Source organism: Marmota monax, unplaced genomic scaffold, assembly GCF_021218885.2.
Source record: "Marmota monax isolate L192 unplaced genomic scaffold, Marmota_monax_Labrador192_F-V1.1 WCK01_AAM20220418_F8-fsc00068, whole genome shotgun sequence".
NCBI classification, from domain to species: domain Eukaryota; kingdom Metazoa; phylum Chordata; class Mammalia; order Rodentia; family Sciuridae; genus Marmota; species Marmota monax.
Window position 1 is genome coordinate 3,659,764 of NW_026692352.1, and position 24,895 is coordinate 3,684,658.

At 34.6% G+C, this 24,895-nt stretch overlaps 1 protein-coding gene across 4 annotated transcripts in view; it reads right to left on the reverse strand.

The window, feature by feature from the left end:
• The window catches only part of Fchsd2 (FCH and double SH3 domains 2), a 237,498-nt gene that overhangs the window by 152,136 nt on the left and 60,467 nt on the right, over positions 1 to 24,895 (reverse strand). The window contains exon 1 of one of the 4 annotated variants that reach the window (XM_058578527.1): positions 13,760 to 13,781. The exons of the other annotated variants lie outside the window; for them this stretch is intronic. The gene's annotated coding sequence lies outside the window, so the exon portion shown is untranslated. Of the gene's footprint in view, positions 1 to 13,759; positions 13,782 to 24,895 lie in introns of those variants that run through there. 4 annotated transcript variants of the gene reach the window in all.

The following is a 24,895-nucleotide window of genomic DNA, read 5'->3' on the forward strand; positions in this document are numbered from 1 at the left end:
CTCCAGTAAGATTGGCAGCCATTAGGAAGTCAAACAACAACAAGTGCTGGCGAGGATGTGGGGAAAAAGGTACACTTGTACATTGCTGGTGGGACTGCAGATTGGCGCAGCCAATTTGGAAAGCAGTATGGAGATTTCTTGGAAAGCTGGGAATGGAGCCACCATTTGACCCAGCTATTCCCCTTCTTGGTCTATTCCCTAAAGACCTAAAAAGTGCATGCTACAGGGACACTGCTACATCGATGTTCATAGCAGCACAGTTCACAATAGCAAGACTGTGGAACCAACCTAGATGCCCTTCAATAGACAAATGGATAAAAAAAATGTGGCAGTTATACACAATGGAGTATTACTCTGCATTAAAAAATGACAAAATCATAGAATTTGCAGGGAAATGGATGGCATTAGAGCAGATTATGCTAAGTGAAGCTAGCCAATCCCTAAAAAACAAATGCCAAATGTCTTCTTTGATATAAGGAGAGTAACTAAGATCAGAGTAGGGACGAAGAGCAGGAGAAGAAGATTAACGTTTAACAGGGATGAGAGGTGGGAGGGAAAGGGAGAAAGAAGGGAAATTGCATGGAAATGGAAGGAGACCCTCAGGGTTATACAGTGGAGGGGGTAGAGAGAGAGGAGGGGAGGAGAGGGGAGAGGGGAGAGGTGGGGAGGGGGGAGGGTGGAGGATGGGAAAGGCAGCGGAGCACAACAGACACTAGTATGGCAATATGTAAATCAATGGATGTGTAACTGATGTGATTCTGCAATCTGTGTATGGGGTGAAGGTGGGAGTTCATAACCCACTTGAATCAAAGTGTGGAATATGATATGTCAAGAAATTTGTAATGTTTTGAACAACCCACAATAAAAAATTTAAAAAAAATTAAAAAAAAAAAAGAAAATAATATTTGAGTACTTACTTTGTATCAGATGGTTCACATTTCTTAATGAACTTTTTATGACTACCACCTTATATAGCAGATACACAGGAAGTTTTAAAAGGTTAAGTAATTGGAATAAGATCACCTAACTAGTTAAGCCTACATCTAAATCCAGGTCTTTCAAAGATTAAAATAATTTCAGACCACTCAACTTACTTAGATATAATTATATGCTCTCTCAAATCACTACTTGTTTTGACTAAGAGCTGTCTATAAGGGGGTTGGGGTTGTAGCTCAATGGTAGAGTGCTTGCCTAGCACATGTGAGGCACTAGGTTCAATCCTCAGCACTACATTAAAATAAAATAAGGGTACTATGTTCATCTACAACTAAAAAAAAAAAACTTTTTTAAAAAGCTGTCTATAAGTTCTTTAAAGAATGGGGCTATAAAAACCTAGTCGTTCACAGTCTTTGTTTAGTAAATAATTGCTAAACTGACCCATTTCCCATTTCTGTATTTAGTAAATAATTGCTGAGCTGACCCATTTTCCATTTCGGTGAACAATTATACAATACACTATCGAATGTAACAATTACACAATACAATTGACTAGTCCCTCCTACCAGTTTCCCTAAATACTAATATTTTTTACTAGTATGATACATTTATTATAATTAGTGTGATATGTTGGTTACAACTGATGAAATAATATTGGCACATTGTTAATTGGCACATTAAGATTCATTCTGTACTGTTCTATAAGGTTTTTCTAATATATATTTTTTAGTTATTGATGGATATTTATTTATTTATTTATTTACAGTGCTGAGAATTGAACCCATTGCCTCACATATGCTAGGCAAGCCCTCTACCACTGAGCTACAACCCCATCCCTGTTTTATAAGTTTTGACAAATGCTCAATGTCATATCTCACCATTGAGTTATTATAACATATCACTGTACTGAAATTCTCTAATATTCCATATACTCAACCTTTCCTTCTCTACCTCCTCCCCACAATCTCTGACAATCACTGATATTTTCACTATCTCTACAGTTCTGCTTCTTTCCCACATATATTTGGAATCATACAGTATAGTCTTTTCATATTGGCTTTTCTCACTTGGTAATATGCATTTTAAGGTCCCTTTATTTCTTTTAGTGGCTTGATAGCTCTGTTCAACACTGATTAATATTTCATTATCTGCCATTCACCTACTAAAGGACATTTTGGTTGTGTCCATGTTTTGGTAATTAGGAATAAAGTGGCTTACAAACATTTGTGGGCAGATTTTTGTGTGAACATAAGTTTTTAACACATTTGGGTAAATGTCCAGGAACATAACTGCTTGATCATATAAGAATGTGTTTAGCTTCCAAAAATGGTGTGTCATTTTGCATTTCTACTAGCAATGAAGAAGTCTTGTTGTTCAATATTCTAGCTTATATTGGTGGTGTCATTATTTTGAAATCTAGCCATTCAAACAGGTATGTACTGGTATCTCACTGTCAATTTCCTAAGATGATACCCAGCATCTTTCAAATGCTTTTTTGTCATCTGTGTGTCTTTGCTGTTTGTTCAGGTCTTTACCCACTTTTAAATTGGGTTGTTTGTTTTGTCACTGGTGATTTTTAAGACTTCTTTTGTTTTGGTGATATAAATTTATCAGATACATATTTGCAAATATTTTCTCCCTGTCTGTGGGTTTTTTTCGTACTTAAACAGTATCTTCCTTGTGGCAGAAGTTTTCATTTTACACCTTTTTTTTAACATAGGGCTCTCATTAATTAAGGTGAAGGAGTCTTTAGTGATCAGACTGAAAAAAGAGAACACAGGTTTACACATAATGTTGAGTACTGCTTATGACGTGAACATTCAGCACTGTTAGTCATTTAATTTTTTTTTATTTTTATAGTACTGGGAATTAAACTGAGGGATGCTCTCCCATTCAGGGTGCTACATCCCCAGCCCTTTTTACTTCTTATCTTGAGACACTGTCTCACTAAGTTGTTGAAGCTGGTTGCAAACTTGTGATGCTCCTGCATATAACTATTGCAAAAAAATAGAAATAACTGAAGTTTAAAAAGCAATTATCAGGGGCTGGGGTTGAGACTCAGTTGGAGAGCGCTTGCCTAGCATGTCTGAGGCCCTGGGTTCAATCCTCAGCACCACATAAAATACTCTATTTAAGGTATTGTGTCCGTTTTTTAACCAAAAAATAAACATTAAAAAAAAAAACAACAATTTATCATTATTAGCAAATATATTGCCTTTTTACAGAGTTGTTGCTTCCTTTTAAAGTTTTCTTTAACTACACTTACAGATAAGTTAAATCTAAAAAATTTTAAAGCCTTTTAAGAACTGCCTGTACCTACTTCAAAACACAAAGCTAAAATTTGTCAAGTAGCTAAGGTGACTTTAATGGCACACAAAGATACAAATATTACTCTTCCTAAAGTAATTTCCAGCTATCTAAGCTTATAGCATAACATAAATGAGTATCCTCCAAAAACTACTACCAATCTTAAAATTAGGTACCAGAAGCTAAGCTTGTATTAATAAGATAGTCTTACAGTTCCCTACTCTTAAAAAAAAAAAAAAAATCTCAATTTGGGACTACATCAACAAAACATAACATCCTATAGTCAGATGGGGTGGCACACATCAACAATACCTAACTACTCAGAAGGCTGAGGCAGGAGAATCACAAGGTTGGAGGCCACCCTGGACAACATAGTGAGAGCCTGTCTTAAAATATAAATTTTAAAATGGCTGTGGATGTAGTTCAGTGGTAGAACACCTGCTATTGTATAGAAGTCCCTGGGTTCAATCCCCAGTACAAAGGGGGAGAAAAACAAAATCTCTATTAGTGGATAAATTGCACTCAATGAAAAGGTCAAAGTAAGCTTCAACTATTTTGATGCTACATTCCTTACAGTGCTAAAGTTTTTCCTTTCTTTTCAACTTCAATAAAGTGATTTGCAAAAAAAAAAAAAATGAATTATTTGCAAATTTTCAAGTAAAATTAAGTATTTTAATTCATTTATCAAAGATCAGGTAAACTTTGACACAGAACTTCTAAGTAACAAAAGAGAATACCTATACACTAGGACTGAAAATCAGAAGAAGCAAGACTTCTGATCTGTCGACAATACAAATACAAATGAAAATCCTTTGGGTACAAAGTACTACAAGAACTTTTGAAGCAAAATTTAAAAAATAACTTCACAGGGCCGCTAAGAATAAATGTCACCTGCTGAATGAGACTCCAGAAGTAGGGTTAAGACATTATTATTTTAACATACTTCACAAGTGATTTTGATGTGCAAGCACTATTGAGAAATCACTGGTATAGTGGTGAAGAACACATACTTGAGTTTAATTCCTGGACCTTAGTAAGTTCATTTGTTTGCCTTTATCTTGCATTTCTTTATCACAAAAATAAAGGCAACAATAGTATCTACTTCAGTGTTGCTGAGTTAGATGAAGAAACCAAAGGCTAACAGTGAACCAGCTTGGAGAGGAAAGAAAGTAAGCCAAGAGCACAACTGGGATCAAAACAAGGGTCTTCCAAGCTTCCTGGAACTGAGTACAGGCAGGCTTTAAAGGTAAACATTAACACAACTGGAAACAGACGTATTATCATACAGAGTATTACCAATGCCCTAAAAAAAAGTCCTCTATGCTCTATGCACTTGTCCCTTCTTCTCTACTCCTATCCCCTGGCAACCACTGACTTTGTAATTATTCCATAGTTTTGGCTATAATTTTTAACTCTGCATTTTTGATAAAATCCTTTCACTGGACAAAAAGAATGTACTCCTACTCCATATCTATTCAATATACCTATGTTTTCTACCTATTCTAATCCCACATTTAATATCTTCCTACAAATTTAGGGCCCTTACACATTATGTCGTGAATGTGGCATTTAGTTATATAAATCTGATTAGCTCTAATGATATTATATAATTTTTAACTATTATGTATATCTATCTTATCAATTAGAATTTATATTCTGAATATAGGAGTCCTAATTTCCTTCTAGCTTTACAAAACTTGTTATGCACAGTGCAGACCCTCAGAAATAGTGACAGTCACCTTTCCAGCTGAAACATCATATACAATACCATGTATCACAAAGAAATTTTGATGACTGATTCTAAAAGGGACTTAGAATTTATCCAGTTGAACTTTCTTGGACTAAGGAAACAAATTACTTACACAAGACTACTACTAAGTAAGAGGGACAGCACTCATATACATTATGACAATGACTTCTACTTCAAAGTTCTTTTTCCAACACATAATTTTTTTGGCTTGCCGGGCATGGTGGTGCATACCTGTAAACCCAGTGGCTGGGGAGGCTGAGGCAGAAGGATCATGAGTTCAAAGCCAGCCTCAACAACTTAGCAAGGCCCAAAGCAACTCAGAGAGACTCTATCGCTAATAAAATACAAAAAAGGGCTGGGGATATGGCTCAGTGGTTAAGTCGTCCTGGGTTCAATTCCCAGTACCAAAAATAATACTCACCTCATTACCTCTATCAAGTTATATCAACTTGGCATATCCCAAATGGATCTTCTTACTTCTTTCCAACGTTATCTGTCCTTATAATAATTTCAGAAACACTTTATTTTTATCCACAATCACTTTCAAGCTGTAATACCATTCTTCTCCAAATCCTATCTATTTCTCACAATCTAGTTTGCAACTGGCTCACTGGGAAGAAATAACTCCTTTACTTGGACTTGGTCTCCTGCTGATTCCTCACAAGCAGGTCTTACCTCCCTAATGGAGCCTAACTTTCTGCAGGGCCAGGTCTGAGACTTTGTGACTAGAACTGTGAGTTACTCATAATGTAATATTCATCATTAGGTAAATATTTAGAAAATATTTACCCCATACCACAGAACCTACTGGACTCTGGAAAGAACAGAGGTGATTCTTGTGTATTGTCAACCCTCAAAAAGTTCAGTGAGCATAGGATTTTTTTATTTTTTATTTTTTTTAGTTGTTGTTAGACCTTTATTTTATTTATGTATACACGGTGCTGAGAATCGAACCCAGTGCCTCACACATGCCAGACAAGTGCGCTACCACTGAGCCCTGAGTATAAATTTTCAAGTGGAAATAAAATATGAAGGGAAGGCAGAAGATTTAAAAGAGATATGTTTAAGGAAAGCGTTTATTGGTTAATTTAAAAAATGGAAGAAAAACTTATAGGCTGAGGAGAAGCTAGTGGCAAAAGAGGGACTGAAATCCAGAAGAAAATGGGTGAGAATAATAAAAACAAAGTCAACAAAACTGGAAAGTGTTAGGGTCAAAATCACAAAAGCAGAAGGCCTGGTCTTGGTTAGAAAGATAGAATGAGTCTTTCACTAAAGGAAGGGAAGGTAACATATATCTACATAAATGTAAAAGGGAAAGGAAAGATACAACACTGAAATAACTCGGTTAAGTTGGCATGAAACTTTTCAAAATAGTACTAATACAGTTTAGAATATAGATCTCCAAATCCTTGTGACTATATAATTCATTAGTAAAAACAACTTTTGGACACATGCTCCTAAAATAAATAAACAAGTATATTTAGTTATAAAACATATCCAGATACTTTGTGTATTTAATTTTAGATCATAAAAATATAACTTAAAAGAATAAGATACATATAAAACAATTTTTCCAATGTCTAATTGTAAAGGTTCATATATTACATATTGATGGTTACTCTCTCAAGACTTACAAGTATAGGATAAAGTTCGTCAGTACAAAAGTAGCTATATATAAATCTATTTTTGAGTGGTCTTACAACTTATTTTTGCCTTACCCATTTCAGGTCTGTTTGGGCTATCTTTGTTTTTACATTATAATTAAGCTCATGAGCTTTTTGGAAAGAAGCCTCATCTCTGCTCTTTGCTCTGTTTGCTTGTGCTTGCATTATCAAAATTATTTTCAATATATTCTTTATTATTTTTCCAGGAATAATCTACAGCTATTTGTGCAGTTTGCAAAAAAAAATTTAAACTTCAAAATATCATCATAAATCCACAGTCACATGAAAACTTTTATATACATTGCCAATACACAAAGGCAAACAAAAGTATAGGTGCTGCTAAAAACCAATTCATGTATATAAAATCATCTTTTACTCACCAAATATGTGTGAACTTTCTACTTTTAGATTTAGATGATGGATTTTATTCTCAACTTCATATGAATTATATATGTGAATCTGGGCAATTTACTAGATCTCAGATTCAGTATCATTAGTCATAAAATATGGACAGAATTTTAGTAAATAAAGGATAGACCATGGTACATCCAGACTTCGGAGCATTATTCATCACTAAAAAGAAATTAGCTTCAAGTCCTGAAAAGACGTGTAAGAACCTTAAATGCATATTACTAAGTGAAAGAAGTCAATCTAAAAGCCACATACTATATAATTCCAATTATGTAACATTATAGAAAAGGCAAAACTGGAGACAGTAAAAAGATCAGTGATTGTGAGGGGTTCAAGGAAAAGAGGAACAAATAGCACAGAGGATAGTTCTTAGGGCAGTAAAATTACTATGTGTAAGTATTATGTACCACTATAATGGAGGACAGAAGTCCTTTTACATTTATCAAAATCCACAGAATGTACAATACTAAGAGTGAACTCTAATCATGGTCTCAGGGTGATAATGTGTGTCAGGCTCATTGACAGTAACAAATATACCACAGGAGTGGGATGTTGACAGAGAAGAAAACTGTGCCTGAATGGAACAAGAGTATATGAGCCCACTTCTATAACTTTCTGCTCAATTTATTTATCAAACTAAAACTACTCTTGAAAATTAGTCTTATTATATAACAAGGACAATACCAATATATCTCAAAAGGCTGTTGGGTTAGTTAGCTTTCCATTGCTGTGACCAAAATACCTAACAAACAACCTAAAGGAGGAAAGATTTAATTTTGCTCCTGATTTCCACAGGCTTCAGCCCATGGTCAACTGGCTCAATCACTTTGGGCCTAAAGTAAAGCAGAATGTGATAACAGAAGAGTGTGGTAGAGGGAAGCTATCAGCTAGTGGCAGCCAGAAAGCAGAGATTGGGGGAGAGAAAGAGAACACAGGCAAGTAAGGAAGGGGCCAGGAACAGGATAAAACTCTTCCAGGGCAGGGACCCAGGGACTTATTTCCTCCAACTAGGCCTATCTCTTACATAGTTTCCATCATCTCCCAGTAGTCCACTCAGCTATCAATGGATTAATTCACCAATTAGGTCAGAGCCCTCATGACCTAATCACTTTTCCACCTCTGAACACTGCTGCACTGGGGACTAAGCCTTTAACATATGAGACTTTTGGGGGGCATTCCAGATGCAAACCATAACAGCTATTGTAAAAATCAATAACTGTGGATCTGGCCCCAATGCCTTATCAACAGAGGAATGGAAAAGGAAAGGCAGTATATATACACAATGGAGTTTTACTCAGCAATAAAAAAGAATGAAATCATAGCATTTAATGGAAAATGGATGGAACTGGGGAATGTAACACCAAGTGAAATAAGCCAGTCAGAAAGTCAAGAGATGAATGTTTTCTCTCATATGTGGAAGCTAGAACAAAATAAGGAGGGGGGTTCCCATGACATTAGAAGGGAGATCAGTGGAGTAGAGAAAAGGAACTGAGGAAGACTGAAGAGAGACAGGAAAAGGAAGAACTGTGGAATGAAGATGACCAAATTATAGTGCACATATATAAATATACTACACTAAATTCTACCATTATGTATATACATAAAGCATCAATTAAAAAATAATAAATAGAAGGAAGACCAGTAGAGGAAGGGGAGCAGGGTTAGAGAGGATGATAAGAAAAGAGGAACTACTAGAGCCTAAAATGGAACAAATTAATTCCACACATGTATGATTATGTCAAAATGAATGTAACACATTATTATGCATTAATAAAAACATTTATATATATCACATGTATATACTACTACAGGTTGTTGACAATGTCTCTTAGTGGCATTGGATCTTTCATTCACATTCAATAAATATTTAATGAAAACTAGGAGAAGTGATTACTATGATAAGCAAAACAAACTCAAGCAAGTAATTTTTAAAGCGTGTTTACTAACTCACTGAGCACTTATTTGACATTTGAATTTTGTTATATATGACTAAAACAATTACAATTCTAACATATGAATTCACTTCAGTTGATCATTATGTACAATAAACGTCAATAGTATGTCACATGTAAGTCTATCATATGTAATTAAAAATAATCTCAATGTATATGTGTAATAACAGGCTAAATGTAGATGATTAATAAAACTAGTTAATATAGTAATGTGTATGCTGTGAGGACAAAATCTTCCTAAATTCATGTATGAGTCATTGGATTGATTATTAGTGAAAAAGAATGATGAACTGGTTACTATTTCAAGACCTTAGATATTTCTTCTTTCTTTGTTTACTTTAAATGTTTAATTCATTATTCCACATGAGTGAAATGCTCTGCTAGAAAACATTAGACAACACTTAATTTATAATTTATATAAGGATAAATACAAATCATCTTCAAAGTTTCTTTTAAAATTCTCACAGCCCTAATTAATATTCATGAGGATAATTTCACAAAAGCAATTACAAACTATGCCAGAAGAGCATGAAAACAGTTATGCCAGTTCAAGAAAGAGGAAATTTCTCTCTTTTCAAAATGTAGGATTTAAATTCAACACAAACATTTCCTAAATAATAGTTTCATAATATTTTAATCAAATTATTCATTACTCAGAAGTGACACTGTGGAGAACCAGATAATACTGCACAAAGGCTGAGTTCATTTGTTTTGGACAGGTGGCCAGTCTGCAGCTCTGTGTCAGCAGCCCAAGCCCGCCCACAATAGCCCTAAAGACGATTATGCAAATGCCAGCAGCCCAAGTATTTTCCCAGGAACAGGAGAAGGGCTCCTAGTAGAAGCTGCAATTGTTCAGCAGTCATGTGGAAAAACAAGCAGAGTTGAGTTGGTTTTTTTCTTTCTTTCTTTCTTTTTATTTTCATTAATTGCTGGAGGCAGAATGTTTTCATTAAGGGCACTACTTCAATATGTGTGAGACATATAAACACACACACACACACACACACACACACCCCCATACACGTGTTTGATGTATATTTCTCAAACACCATACACAGCTCCTTCCATCCTCGCCAGAAACTCTCCTGGCTGAAAAGCTCCACCTTCCTGTGCAGGCCAAGTCTCCTCTATTGGCTACACTTTCCTTTACCAATAAGATTCAAAAATGAATAAATGCTGGACCACTTTAACTTATAAGCATGAGTTAAATACTGCCTGGCCAAGCAGGGATACAAAGCATTCTCATTTCATATATGTAAAGCATTTTTCTTTTCTATCCAATGGCATAATGAAACAGGCTAAAGATAGAAATCCATCAGATTTTAAGTACAACACTGACAAGGGAACACTGTTTCGTAGCATTTATTAACTAACCCTAAGTTATCAAAATTATTGGGGGTTTGTTTTTAAGTAAAGTCATCAGGTTACTCAGTTCCCAAATGGAAGTTTTTAGGTTACCTCCTCTAACACCTGATTTTACAATTTTCTCTAGAATTAAAGTTATTTCAAATATTTTTGCTGTAGATTTCTGATTCTACAGCATTCAAAAACAATAATTTTTTTTCTTTTTTTTAACCTTTCTTTCCCTACTCATCCCTCAATTCCCTCTTCCATAGTAAAAAGGGACACTATCTGCTTTATCTGGTAAAGAGCATATGACATTATTTTTTCTCTGAATGTGGAACTCAACAGTTTCTAGAACTCTTATGCTATTAAATTTCACCAAGTTCTTCCTCCCTAAATTTATTTAACGGAGGATTTTTCTCAAATTCTCAGAAGTAGAAATTATGATAGTCTTCACAGATTTCAAATATATTATTTTAAAAAAAGACATTACAATTTTTTAAAAAATTTAGTTATTGGTAGACCTTTATTTATTTACTTATTTTTTATTTATATGTGGTGCTGAGAATCAAACCCAGTGCCTCATACATGCTAGACAAGTGCTCTACCACTAAGCCACAATCCCAGCCCCAAGACATTACAATTTTTTTTTTTAATGTTGAATTAAGAACACATGTTCTGTGCTTGGCACTATGGTATATACCTATATCCCCAGGTACACAGGAGCCTGAGGCAGGAGGATCACAACTTCAAGGCCAGCCCCAATTTTAAATTAAAATCAAAAGAGCTGGGGAGGGGCTGGGGTTATGGCTCAGGGGTAGAGTGCTCGCCTCGCATGTGCAAGGTCCTGGGTTTGATCTTCAGCACGACATATAAATAAACAGTTATTGTGTTCAACTACAAATATAAAAATAAATATTAAAAAAAAGAGCTGGGGATATAGCTCAGTGTGCACACTATGAAGATTATAGCCAACTATAAATAATTTCCTTAACCTCAAAAGTGGTACTAATGTGAGATTTAGTTAACTCCACTATTCATAAAACAGATTAATATGCCATTCAAAACTCTTTTAAAATGGTTGAGCTCCAGATGTGAAATTACTGTTTCTCATGGTAAACCCTCACAAAGTTCTTTTGTTATGTCTCTATATCATTTAACATGTCTTTAACATTCATTCATTCATTCATTCATTTGGCCCTAAATTGAAACAGATGAGTGAGCTGGTCTCATCCATCAAAGAACTACCACTCTGATGAGAAAAATATTTGATTTTAAAAAATGATTTGCTGGATATAGTGGTATAGGCCTATAATCCCAGTGATTTGGGAGGCTGAGGTAGGAGGACTGCAAGTTCAAAGCCAGCCAGGACAACTTAGTGAGACCCTCTTCCAAAATAAAATTAAAAATAAATAAATAAAAGGCTGGTGAGGTAGCTCAGAGGTAAAACACTCCTAGGTTCAATCCCTAGCACCAAAAACAACAACAACAAAAACATTTTTAATACATTATTATGTAGGTATGGGCAGACAAGTTGAGTGTTGTACATTCTATTTGCTATCCAAAAATATCTTCTACCACCTGACTAGGATGGCTAAAAAGTTAAGACAGGTAAACACCACATGTTAGCAAAGATGTAGAGAAACTGGAAGTCTCATACGTTGCTGCTAAAAATGCAAAATGTGGATCCACTTCAGAAAACAGTTTTGAAGTTCCTTTGAAAATGTTAAAAACTGAGTGACCAAAGGCCCATTCCTGGATTTATACATGAGAGAACTGAAAACATGTCCACTTAAAAACTTGCACATGAATTGTTCATGTAGCACTATTCATAAAAACCAGCAATTCTAAGCAACAAAAAATTATCTTAGCTGATTAATAAAATGATATATCCATAAGTATATGCATACAATGGTATATTTTTCAGCAATTAAAAGGAATGAAGCATTGATATATGCTACAACACAGATGAACTTAAAATCAGTATGCTAAGTAAAAGAAGCCAGTCACAAAAGACAATAATGATTCCATTTATATTAAGTGATAAGAGTAGGTAAGAAAGTAATTCAGTAGCTGCCCAGAATTGGGGAGACTGGTGGAAAATTAGGAATGTGACTGCTAATGGGTTTCTTTTATGGGTGATAAAAATGTTCTAAAATTGATAGCAGGAATGGTGGCACAACTGAATACACTAACTACACATTTTAAAAGGATGAACTGCAGCTGGGGTTGAGGCTCAGTGATAGAATACTCATCTGTCATGTGTGAGGCACTAGGTTCAAGTCTCAGCACCACATAAAAATAGATAAATAGAATAATATTGTGTCCATCTACAACTAAAAAAAAATTTAAAAAAAAAAAGGATGAACTGCACGACTGAATTCTTTCTCAATAAAGCTGATACACACACACACACACACACACACATTTTTTATTCTTACCTGTTCTAGGGAAGAATTATATGACTCGCTGTGGCTCATATAATATGAATGGAAAAATAGATAATACTTCTTCCAAGCAGAAGTTGTAATAATTAGGGTATGGTTGGCTGTGCTCTCTTTTCCACTTAAAAAACATCCCAGGGCTGGGGTTATATAGCTCAGTGGTAGAGCACTTCCCTAGCATGTGTGAGGCACTGGGTTCAATTCTCAGTACTACATATAAATAAATACATTAAATAAAGGTCCATCAACAACTTAAAAAATTATATTAAAAAAAAATTCCAAATAGAGGCCACTCCATCACATAGTCCAGATGAAAGCAATGTGATGACAATATTGGGCTAAGCCATTACCAACTCATAACAGACTTACAAAATGAACAAAATGAAAATATTTGTTTTTGTAAACCACTGAGATGTTAGATTTGTTTGCTATCACAGAGTCTTACCTACAATATATGTTAAACTTTTTATATATTAATGATAATATGCTACTGTGAGAATAAGCAAAACATTTCAAAATATTATTTATATTTTTTATTTTGTGCATACTTTCAATATGCACAATGTTATTAGTAGGGGGTGGGTTGTTTGAAAGATTTGGAAACTAATCTCTGATTGCTGAGAACCTATATTCAATCTATTATTTTGTTCAGTGTCCTGGTTCTGACAGTGGCACCATGAAGTTTGGTAGGGATTTAATAAATCTGATTCAAGTGAGTGAATATCTTTCTAGATGTCAACTACCATATATTATAATCAGGTCAGAAACTTATTGGCTAATAGGATTAAATAAACCAAGAGGCTAAGCAACATCCAGGCTGGGCAAATGCCTACACAAGGGGAAATAATACATGTTCCATCCATAACCTGAACAAAGATTAACTGATAGACAGAATGGCTACAATTTAAAAATTAGAAATACCAAGTATTGGAGAAATATGGAACTACTTACATTCTACTGCTGAGTGTGAAACTGGACAACAACTTTGGGAAACTGGTCATATCTTCTAAAGGCAAAAAGATACATCTCTTATGACCTGGTAATTCCTCTCCTAGGTAACTATCTGAGAGATGTACTCAAATTTTTATCTACTCAAATGTTTAAAGCAATTATTTTTCATAATTATAAAAAAACTTTTTCATTAACAGAATAAGTAAGTAAATTGTAATGATTTATATAAAACAATACTTCTGGGCTAGGAATGTAGCTCAATAGAAGAGTGCTTGCCTAATATGCATGAGGCCCTGGGTTCCATCCTCAGCAACACACACACACACACACACACACACACACACACACAGCACATGCACATACACACATCCAGCAAGATTGTTGAATACTAAATCAAATTTAAGTCAGGCATGGTGGCGCACACTTGTAAATACCAGTGGCTTGGGAGGCTGAGTAAGACGATAGCAAGTTCAAAGTCAACTCAGCAATTTAGCAAGGCCCTAAGCAATTCAGTGAGACCCTGTCTCTAAATAAAATACAAAATAGGGCTGGGGATGTGGTTCAGTGGTCAAGCACCCCTGAGTTCAATTCCCAGTATTAAAAAAAAAAAAAGAAAAAAGCAAGCACTCAGCCATAACCCCAGCCTTTGAACTTGCAATCTTGCCTCAGCATCCTGAGCTGATAGGATTATAGGTGTGTACCATTGAGCTTGGTAAAACTGGGTTTCTTAAAAAAAAAAAAAATCATACTAAAGGTCCACAACTCCAAAATCCAAAGTGAAGACAAGGTTTATGTCTAACTCATTTGACAGCAAAACCTCTCCTGAATTGAAGTAAAAGTATTTATAGTTTTCATATAACTCAAAAGGAATGATTACTTTTGTTTTTTACCAGGAAATGCTAATGTACAGGAAATACTACATGGACATCAGAGTCTGCCCCAACTGTTATCATGCCTAACATTTCTAAAATGCAAGTTTTCAATTCTCAAACACACCTAGCTTAAAGGATTTAAAAAAAAAAAAAAAAGTTTTCCTGGAGCATTAAAAACCACAGTAAGTACCCTGGTCTAAATTTAACAAAAGTATTCAAACCTTCTACTAAGTAATTATAGAGTGCCTTTAAAAATTAAGAGATTTGTCAATTAAATGGACACCTCACATTACAAGAGTTGTCTATTTCTTCTAAACTAACCTATAAATAAATTGCAATCCCATCCCAACTAAAGTCCCAACTAGTCTTTAGCAAAAATTGATACATGATTCTAAAATTGCTGTGAAAATGAAAAGGGCCTAAATGAGTCAAAATAAACAATGTAAAAGACTGGCTAAGTCAGATACCAAATTTTATTTGAAAACTGTATAAATTGATAGCATAGTATTTGTATAAGGGTGACAAATACTAATAAAAGAGAAAAAGACTTCAGAAAGAGACCCACAGATATATAAAGAATTAATGACACTGGCTCTGCAGATGAACACAAAAAGTGTTGTTTTTCCAATACACACTGGTAATATGGGTATAAATATGTGAAACTGAAACTGGAATTTTACTTCACACTTCACACTGGAGAATATCTTTTATATTATAAAAAATGACTAAAGGAAAATATTAATAAACTCACATATATTAAAATGATGAACTTGGGCTGAGGGTATAGCTCAGTGGTAGAGCACTTCCCTAGCAATGTGTAAGTTTATTCCCCAGCCCACAAAAAATAAAAATTAATTATTAAAATTACAATGAGGGGCTTGGATTGTGGCTCAGTGGTAGAGCACTCGCCTAGCACAGGTGGGACCTGGGTTTGATCCTCAGCACCACATAAAAATAAATGCATTCTGTTATGTCCATCTACACCAAAAAATAAATATTAAAAAAATTACAGTGAATAAAATGAAGAACTTCTGTATTTTTAAGCAAAGAACCTCAAAAAATAGCTCTTAATAGTCTAATAGCCTACTTTTACTTAAATATATGTGGTCAAATCATGCTTAACTAATTCAAGAAGAAAACATTTTTTAAAAAATTAAAAGCAAATATTAAATTTCTCATCCTATTAAGTAAAATATATTGCAAGCAAAATACAACCATACTTTTCACTTATCGTTGTTAATTTAAAATTACTTTAAGATCAAAGCTAAGGCAAACTACTCTAGGGATAGTAGAAGGAATTCCAGCCTGGCCAAGATATTTGGGCTGTAGTACTACTTGCTCATGAAAAGCTTTTTAGGAGCTCAGGTTGCTCATCTGAATAGAAAAGGGGTTACAATGGGTATCTTGAAACTACCCCATCACAAATTTCCTCAATTTCAACCCATGGAGATTCAACCATAGGGAACTAGTTCCCTTTGTTGTAAGAAATATAGTTGTTGTAAAAATTAAAATGAGCCTATGAAATGAGTGTACCACAATGACTAGAATACAGCAGATACTGAACAAATATTATTTCATTCAAATAAAAATACTATGGCCATTGCCTTATTTATTACTGTTGAATTAATGAATTAAAAAAAACCTTACAAACAATTGTAAAGTCACTTAAAAAAACCCTAATTTAGAAAAAAGAAGAAAAATTAATTCTGGGTATAGCTCAATGGAAAAGCATGTACCTAGCATGTAAGAAAACCTGGGTTCAATTCACAGTATGGGGTTGGGAGGAATCAGGCACAGTGGTACACGTCTGTCTATAATCCCAGCAACCTGGAAGGATGAAGCAGGAGGATCACAAATTCAAGGCCAGGGTTGGCAACATGGTAAGACCTGTCTCAAAATAAAAAGTAAAAAGGACTAAAGGATATAGCTCAGAGGTCTCTTCTATCATCCAGTTCCTAGCACCCCCCATCTCCCCAAAATTCTTAATTTTAAAATTCTATGAACCTATAAAAACAGAATTCAAATATGTCCTTTAGGTGGCTGGGGTATGGCTCAGTGGTAAAGCGCTTGCCTCTCACGTGTGAGGCACTGGGTTCCATCCTCAGCACCACATAAAAGTAAATAAACAAAGACACTGCGTCCATGTACAACTAAAAAATATTTTTTCAAAAATGTCCTTTAGAAATTAAGCATATATGTGCTAGAGATTCAACATTAAAATTAGGCAAATGAAGCCAGGTGCAGTGGCATCACATCTGTAATTCCAGCAACTTGGGAGGCTGAGGTAGGAGGATCACAAGTTCAAGATCAGCCTTAGCAACTTGGTAAGACCCTGTTTCAAAAAAAAAGAAAGAAAGAAAGAAAAAGAAAAAGGAAAGAAAGAAAGAAAAAAAATTCAAAGGAATAGGTTGTAGCTCAGTGTATGTATAGCACTTGCCTAACATGCACAAGGTCCTGGGTTCAATTCTCCATACCACCAAAAAAAAAAAAAAAAGAAGAAGAAGAAGAAAGAAAGGGCAAGGTGGGGAGGAAGACAAGATGCAGAATAATGAGAATGTAATTTAATTCTACCCCCCTCTTGAGATACTAGGCATCCAACCAGGGCTTTCTTGTGCTGGGCAAGCATTCTACCACTGAGCTATATCCTCCATCTTAATCTTGCTTTTTAAAAAAAGAAAATTGGCAATGCACTGGGGATTGTACCCAGGGATGCTCTATCACTGAGCTACATTCCCAGACTTTTTGGTTTTAAGATATGGTCTCACTGAGTTTCCCAGGATGGACTTGAACTTGTGATCCTCCTGCCTCAGCCTCCTGAGTAGCTGAGAATACAGATGTGCACCACCACACCTGACCTAATCTTATTTTCTTATAAAGGAAAAAAATATAAATTAAAAAGAGTATACACATAAAAGTAAAAAATTATGCCAAATATAAGGGTATATCTGGAAAAATATAAAGGAAACAATAAATTTTACTTATATAACTCTGCATTATTTTAATTGTTAGAACCAGTTTTAAAGATATTTTATGAAACACTGTCAAAATGTCTGGTAGGAGGTAAATGCCCAAATAATAGGAGACAAAAGTTGCTTCACTGTTCTTATTGCATCTTGTCCAAGGTTACAAGAGAAGATTACAATTACTCATAATATTAAATGTCACGATATATAGTTGGATTTCTATTTTGAAAAAACTAATTGGAAGAGGAAACAAAGTACAAGCAATCTTATACTTTTAGACTCATATCCTCAAATAGAATAAAAATTACTGTCCATTGATATTATCTAGTCACTGCCAAGAATAATGCAAAAATAAATCCCACAATAAAGTATTACACCATGGTATAATCTTAAAGCTGTTCCATGATTTCTAGTGAAAAACACTTATGTTCCTTCTTCCATAAATGGGAATGGAACCCCCTTCTCTTTTCCTTTTACTTGGTATCAATGTGACTTTCTAGGATGATGATCATTAAAATGCTTTAGAATTCACTGAGTTTTTAATAATGTGCAAAGTATTGCATCTCTCAGAATTTAGTCAGTAAATATTTACTAAATGACTGTATGTACAAATGACACTGACTTATTTATCAACTTAGCAATAACTGCTAAGTTATTTATTAACCCCCTATGTGGAGGTGGAAACAGTTTAAGTAACATCTGTACAGTGACTGTGTTAACAAATGGTAAAGCCAGAGTCAAAACTCTAATGCTCTTATTCTGTTATTTCTTTACATAGTATATATTGTTTATGAAAACATGAGTTATTTCCAAAAGGATAGGAAATTTAAAAAAAAATTACAGCGACAAGAAGAAACAGAAAAACGGAATAGAAAGTATGGAAAACCTTGACGATGGCAGTAAGTCAAACTATAAAAAGCAAAGAATAGACCCAAAGCATCTGAGGCAGAGCTAGAGCAGCAGGATATAGCTGCATATCATGTTCAGCATTTATGGTTTCTTTCCCTCCCCTCCTGCCTTATACCTCAGCACATGAGACCCAAAATTTACATCTCTTCTCCCTTTATCCAAGGTTCATAATGGTACTGGCTTAATTGTTATTTACAAATTAAGAAATAGACATTTCAGAAAAAAATTCTCCAAAAAACAAAATGGCCTGGTTAACTATAATGGGTCAGCTACTGCTGAATTGTGCTATGTAACAAACAGCTCCAAAACACAAATGGATTACAGCAATCAATGCTAATTTCTTGCTCATGAATCTGCAGTTTGGCTGAAGCATCTCCACTTCAAGCTGCAGGTCAAATCAGATCTCCTTCATGTACCTTTCATTCTGGGACCTAGTTTGAAGGGGAAGTAGTTAACTGGGCAAATCCCTTCTTATAGCAAATGGCAGAAATATATGAGAGCTGGAGAAACTTGTCAGGCATACTAAAAAGTCTCATTTCAAAAATAGTGTACTGTCATTTCCATCTTCATTCTGTTTGCCCAAACACAACATATGACCAAGTCCAAAGCTGGTGATGCAGGGATGTATGTATACTTAACCTCAAGGGAAAGGGTGGGGAATATTTGCTGAGCAATAATCCAATTTACTGTAAACTCTAAGAGAAATTCCCAGAATAATTTCGCTTGTGTTCAATAATGACCACAAAAACATAGCAAGGTGTTGATCAAGGAACTCTCTATCAAATTCTCACATGACAAAAAGCTAAGAGGAACGGTAAATATGTGAAAGACAGAATCAAGATGCAAAAACTTGCTAACATATTGGCACAATGGGCTACTCCTAATACAATGTAATCTCATAGAAGCAAAAGTCTTGCTATGGAATTAGCATAAAATAAAGAAGACATGATTTAATGGCAATATATAAGAGTGATTTTTGAGCTTCTGCTCCATAAGTCATTTATATGATACAGCTGCCTAAAAAACATAATGCATCTTAATTCATATTAACAGTAGTAATAAAGTTGAGTGCCTAGTAGGAAATACACAATAAAACTTTAAAGAAAAAAACCAGCAGACTCTGAGCCAATCACATCCACGAAAATTACACTGGGTTCTGGAAACAGAGTAAGTAGTTTAAAACTGAGTTCACAGGACACTCAAGTATGAATTGAATAACTACAGATTTTTAGAACTGGGAAGGCAAGGAATGGAATATTGATTAATAGAAAGAGGAAACAAGCTTAAAAGTTATCTTTAAGGGCTGAGGTTGTGGCTCAGTGGTAGAGTGCTTGCCTAGTGTGTGTGAGGCACTGGGTTTGATTCTCAGCACCACATATAAATAAATAAAATAAATGTTCATTGACAACTAAAAAATATTTTTTAAAAAAAGTTAAGTTGGGGCTGGGGCTCAATGGTAGAGTACTTGCCTCGCACATGTGAGGCACTGGGTTCAATCTTCAGCACCATATAAAAATAAATAAACAAAATAAAGGTATGTGTCCATTTAAAACTAAACAAAACATTAAAAAAAAAAAGTTATCTTCAAATTTCTAAAAGACCAGGCTAGGGATATAGCTTGCCCGGCATGCACAAGGTCCTGCATTCAATCCCAGTACCACACACACACCAAAAAAAAAAACCACAAAAAAAAAAACCTAAAAGACTATCCTGTGGCCAGAACATTATTTAAAAGGGAAGAGTTTAAATAGGAACTTCCTACCTAGAAATACAATGCTTTGAGAGATGGTGAAATACTGAATGAGTTCAATTAGAGGTGGCCTGTCTCTGCATCAGCAGTTGGTTAACTTTTCTGTGAAGGGCTAGAGAGTAAAAATTTTTGGCTTTAGAGATCATAAGGTTTCCATGGAAACTATTCACTATATCAAAAAAGCAGTTATAGATAACATGTAGACAAATGGGAGTGATTATGATCCAATAAAACTTTACTTACAAAAACAGGTGTCAGGCAGATAGCAATAGTTTGCCAATCTTCTCTATATATTGGAAAAAGAGAGTGAATGCAAAGAGAGTTGGACCATATGACCTTCAAACCACTTCCAGCTCCATGGTTCCATAAAAAATTATTTAAGCAATTCAGTGATACACACATACACACACACACAAAAGGACACATCTAGGGAGACAACAAGGGGAGGGGAAAAAGAGGAAAGAGAGAGATCATATGGAGATATGTATAAATATTTATAAATCATATAGAAAGAAAATTGCTGTAAACATATATGGATTAGGTCACCCTCATTAAAACTGATTTGAGAGATGGCTACTAAACATATAAGGCTCTTAAATAAGTCCCTTCTATGGGAGGGCACTGGAGTAATCAGAAAACAGACATGGGAACACAGGCACCACCATAATGATTTTATACTTAACAGCTGAACAAGTAAGACAGCAGCTAAGACTACTGCCCTTAGACAAGCTTTTCTGTATCTACAGGAAGAATCAATGAAGACATCTACAAACAGCCTTCTTAAAGCCCCTTTTTTACATTTATAGGGTATTATGTCTTCATACATGAATATGAGGAGGAATGTCCACTGAACCCCGAGAAAGGCAAAAGAAAGTTATAATTGGATCTCACCAAAGATCCAGAATTTCTACCCTATGAAAAAGAACAAATAAGTCAGAACATCCCTTCCCTTGCCACCATGGCCCTCCATAGTGCCTATGTCATAACAAAGGTCCTCAGCTGTTGTGTCCACAACAGATAAGTACAGAAATTGAGAGTAAGCACTTAGAAACTTTTCAGCCATTTGACATTGGTTATTTTGTCAATTAAATGCAAATATAAAAGAACTGGAGAAAACATAAGCATTTATTTTCATAATTTGTCACTTTCTGATCATTTAAATGTTAATCAAGCCTATAACTTAAAATTTAATGTTTTTAGTTAAATTAAGTAAGTAATTAGATATTTTTATCTCTATTTTACAGACAGCAAATTGCCTACTGGTCACTTTGGTGAGAAACGACACACCTCTGAATGACATACCAATAATGAACCAAACAATAACAATGGAAGTGATTTATGTGTGTAGCAGCATTTAATAAACGGAGAGTTTCAAAGTCACTCAACTTTTTGTTTGGATAATACTGTAGAATGATAAAGTTATTGTGATAATAGCAATTTCTGTATTTATTAATAAATAGGCAAGAAGACACTATCAAGTAACAATATTTAACACTTTCTTTTTTCTTTGTTTGACTTCATTGTAATTTGTCACATTCACTTGTTTGCCAACAGTCTATTGCTTTTACTCTACAATAGCAATGTAGGTAATTTGTCAGAGACCATATGACACTCAAAGCATAAAGTATTCACTATCCGGTCTTTTAAAAAAAAAAAAAAATCAAATTTGACCAACCTCAGCTCTGGATAGTTAAATATAACCCATTAGGATGACTTTTCTATTTTCTTCCTCCAATCATTCAATAAGCTAAGACAACAGTGGATGTCAAAATCCTTAAGATGACTAAATATTCTGACCTTCAGATAGGGAGCAAGAAAAAGTAAAGTTTGGTTGTCAGTGCAGCCATGCTGCTGGTCAGGGTATGGCTCACCTTTGGCTGCCTTATCTTAAGTACTTCCCTCAATTTCTGTTCCCAGGACTTTAACTAAGGTATAAAAACAGGATTTCCTAAAGCAATAAAATACCAATGGTCCTGAGGTATAAAACAGTCAAGAACAATGTTGAAAAGTTCAACAACTACACCTAGGACAGTGTTTTTCTTCAAGGAGTCCCACATCGGCATAGCCCTGGTGGAGATATAAAATGCCTGAAACACATGTGGAGGTGGAATTTGGCAGACCCACCTGCAGGAGAATCAAGGACCCTTGTCTGAACAGTTGTGACTTCCAAACCAACTACACTGCAAAGTGGTCTTTGAGTTGCTCCTCTGAGGTCTGGGCCATTCCCCAATTCCTGAGGTTTGAGGAACCCATTCTCCATTACCAATGACCACAGCTGAGACAAACATTTAATGTACATTTTCTTCATTACCTTCAGCCCCAGCCCAATGACCACTAGCCTTCTCAAGAGTAGACAGATGGAAGTGCCAAAGAGTATTTACACAGTAGGTGGGATGAGAATGACAGAACCTCATAACCAGATTAAATATATTGTATCACATTTTCTTCTAAAGTAAACTAAAATAATTAAAATAAGAACAAATTTTCCAACTGTAGGAGAGAGCATCTGTGTGTGTGCTCCCATGCACCGCTGCACAGGCATGTGTGCCTGTGCTTATTAACAGGGAGAAAAAAGACCTTCTCCTGTTATTAATCTAATTACTCTTTCAATTCCTTCAAAAATGATATCCTATATAGATTTCAAGAAGTAGCAATCAAAAGAGTACAAAAGATAATGTTAATTTGATGTGCTTTTGAGTTTTACTTGCTACTTGGAATTGAATCTTAATACATTAAGTGTATTAATTATGGTTATCTAATTCAATCTCTTTAATAACTTTAAAATAAATTTATTTTTATAAAAATGTATAACCAAAGTCCTTACTGTCTTTTATAGGTTAGAAATGCAAGCCTATAAAATGGAAGGATATCCTGTTATTTTGAGAACAATAACTCACTTATTAACACACCTCTTAAATAATTTCCTACTATGATTTTTTAAATTCCATTACAATATAATCATATACATAATGAATACAAGTTCTTGAAAGCTGCTGGCAAAGTTGGGATTTGTTTTTTAAGATTTTAACTTTAGAACAATATTTTGAACACTAATATCAGGGAGTCAATCTATCAGCAAGCATTTGAGTTCTTTGATTGATGAAGTTCTGAATTACAAAAAATTTATATACAATCCCTGGTTGCAAGAATTTAAAACCTAGTTGAAAAGTCTTCTAAGTAGTTTAAAAGCAGCTTCTTCTAATGTCTATAGTATGAAGGAATTTGCCTTCAAACTTCCTATCAGTAATCAATTCTAAAGTATTTCAAATTATAGAAGAGAAATGCTATAATCATTAACCAAGGTATAATCCAAAAATGAGCTAAAATTATTATGAAGCATCTGTTTTTAAAATTTTATTTATCTATTTACTTAGGTAGTGGGGATGGAAACCATGGTTTTGCACATACTAAGCATGCACTCTACCACTCAGCTATAGTACAACTCATGTCAAGCAACTTTTTCTTTAAAAAAAAAATTCCAAATAAGAGAAAAATCATGGAGGAACTTTGGTCAAAGAGGAGGAAAGGATGGGGAGGGGTCATAGGGATAGGAAAGATGTTGGAATGAGATGAACATCTTTACCCTAGGTACATGTATGATTGCACATATTGTGCACAATTGTGCTACAATCGTGTGCAATGAATCAAAATGCATTCTGCTCTCATATATACCTAATTAAAATTAATTAATTTAAAAAGAGAAAAAGCAAATGTAATTTTGAGTATTAATGAGAAGGCTTAGTTACAGAATGAGCCACAGGAGATCTAGTCTAAAATTAAATAAAACTTACAAATAAGTATAGAAGAAAATGTATTAGCGCACTAACTCTGAGTGAAAAAAAAAAATAGTAGGGGAGGGGAACAGACCTTTCAAAAAAGTTGGGCAACTGCAGTCCCAACTTCCTGGGAGGCTGATGTAAGAAGATTGCTTGAGCCCAGGAGTTCAGGTCCAGCATGGGCAATATAGTGATACCCTGACTCAAAAACAAAACAGCATGCTAGAGGTATTTAGAGCTAGTGTCCAGATTTTTGCAATTTGGTTTGAAATGCACCAAAAACAAAATGAATTAATGGATGGTAGAAAGACCAATAGATGGATAGATATGGGATAAAACAAATATAATAAATGTTAGACTCTTGCTGGTATATGGGTATTAACTTTAATATTCTTTCAACTTTGCTATATCTTTGAAAATATTCAAAATAAATTTTTAGTATATGCACACACATCAGTGTTCAAATGATATACTAAGGGAGGTTAAAGTGTTAACATCCTTTGTTCTCTTTGTATTTTGAATATTTTATTTTTTAATACTGGATTCATGGAGAATCCAATGCTATATTTTTCCTTTCAAAAAATACAAATAAAAAAAGCTGCATTTTGTAAACTAATGTGGATTATCAAATAAAATTATTTATGCACACATAAAACTTTTTCTATCCACAATTTTTAAAACTTCTTTTTTTTTTTGGTACTAGGAATCAAACACATGGGCACTTAACCACTGACCCACATCTCCAGCCCTTTTTATTATTTTGAGACAGAGTTTTGCTAAATTGCTCAGGGCCTTGCTGAGGCTAGCTTTGAACTTGTAATCCTCCTGCCTCAGCCTTCCAAGTCACTGGAATTATAGACATGCAC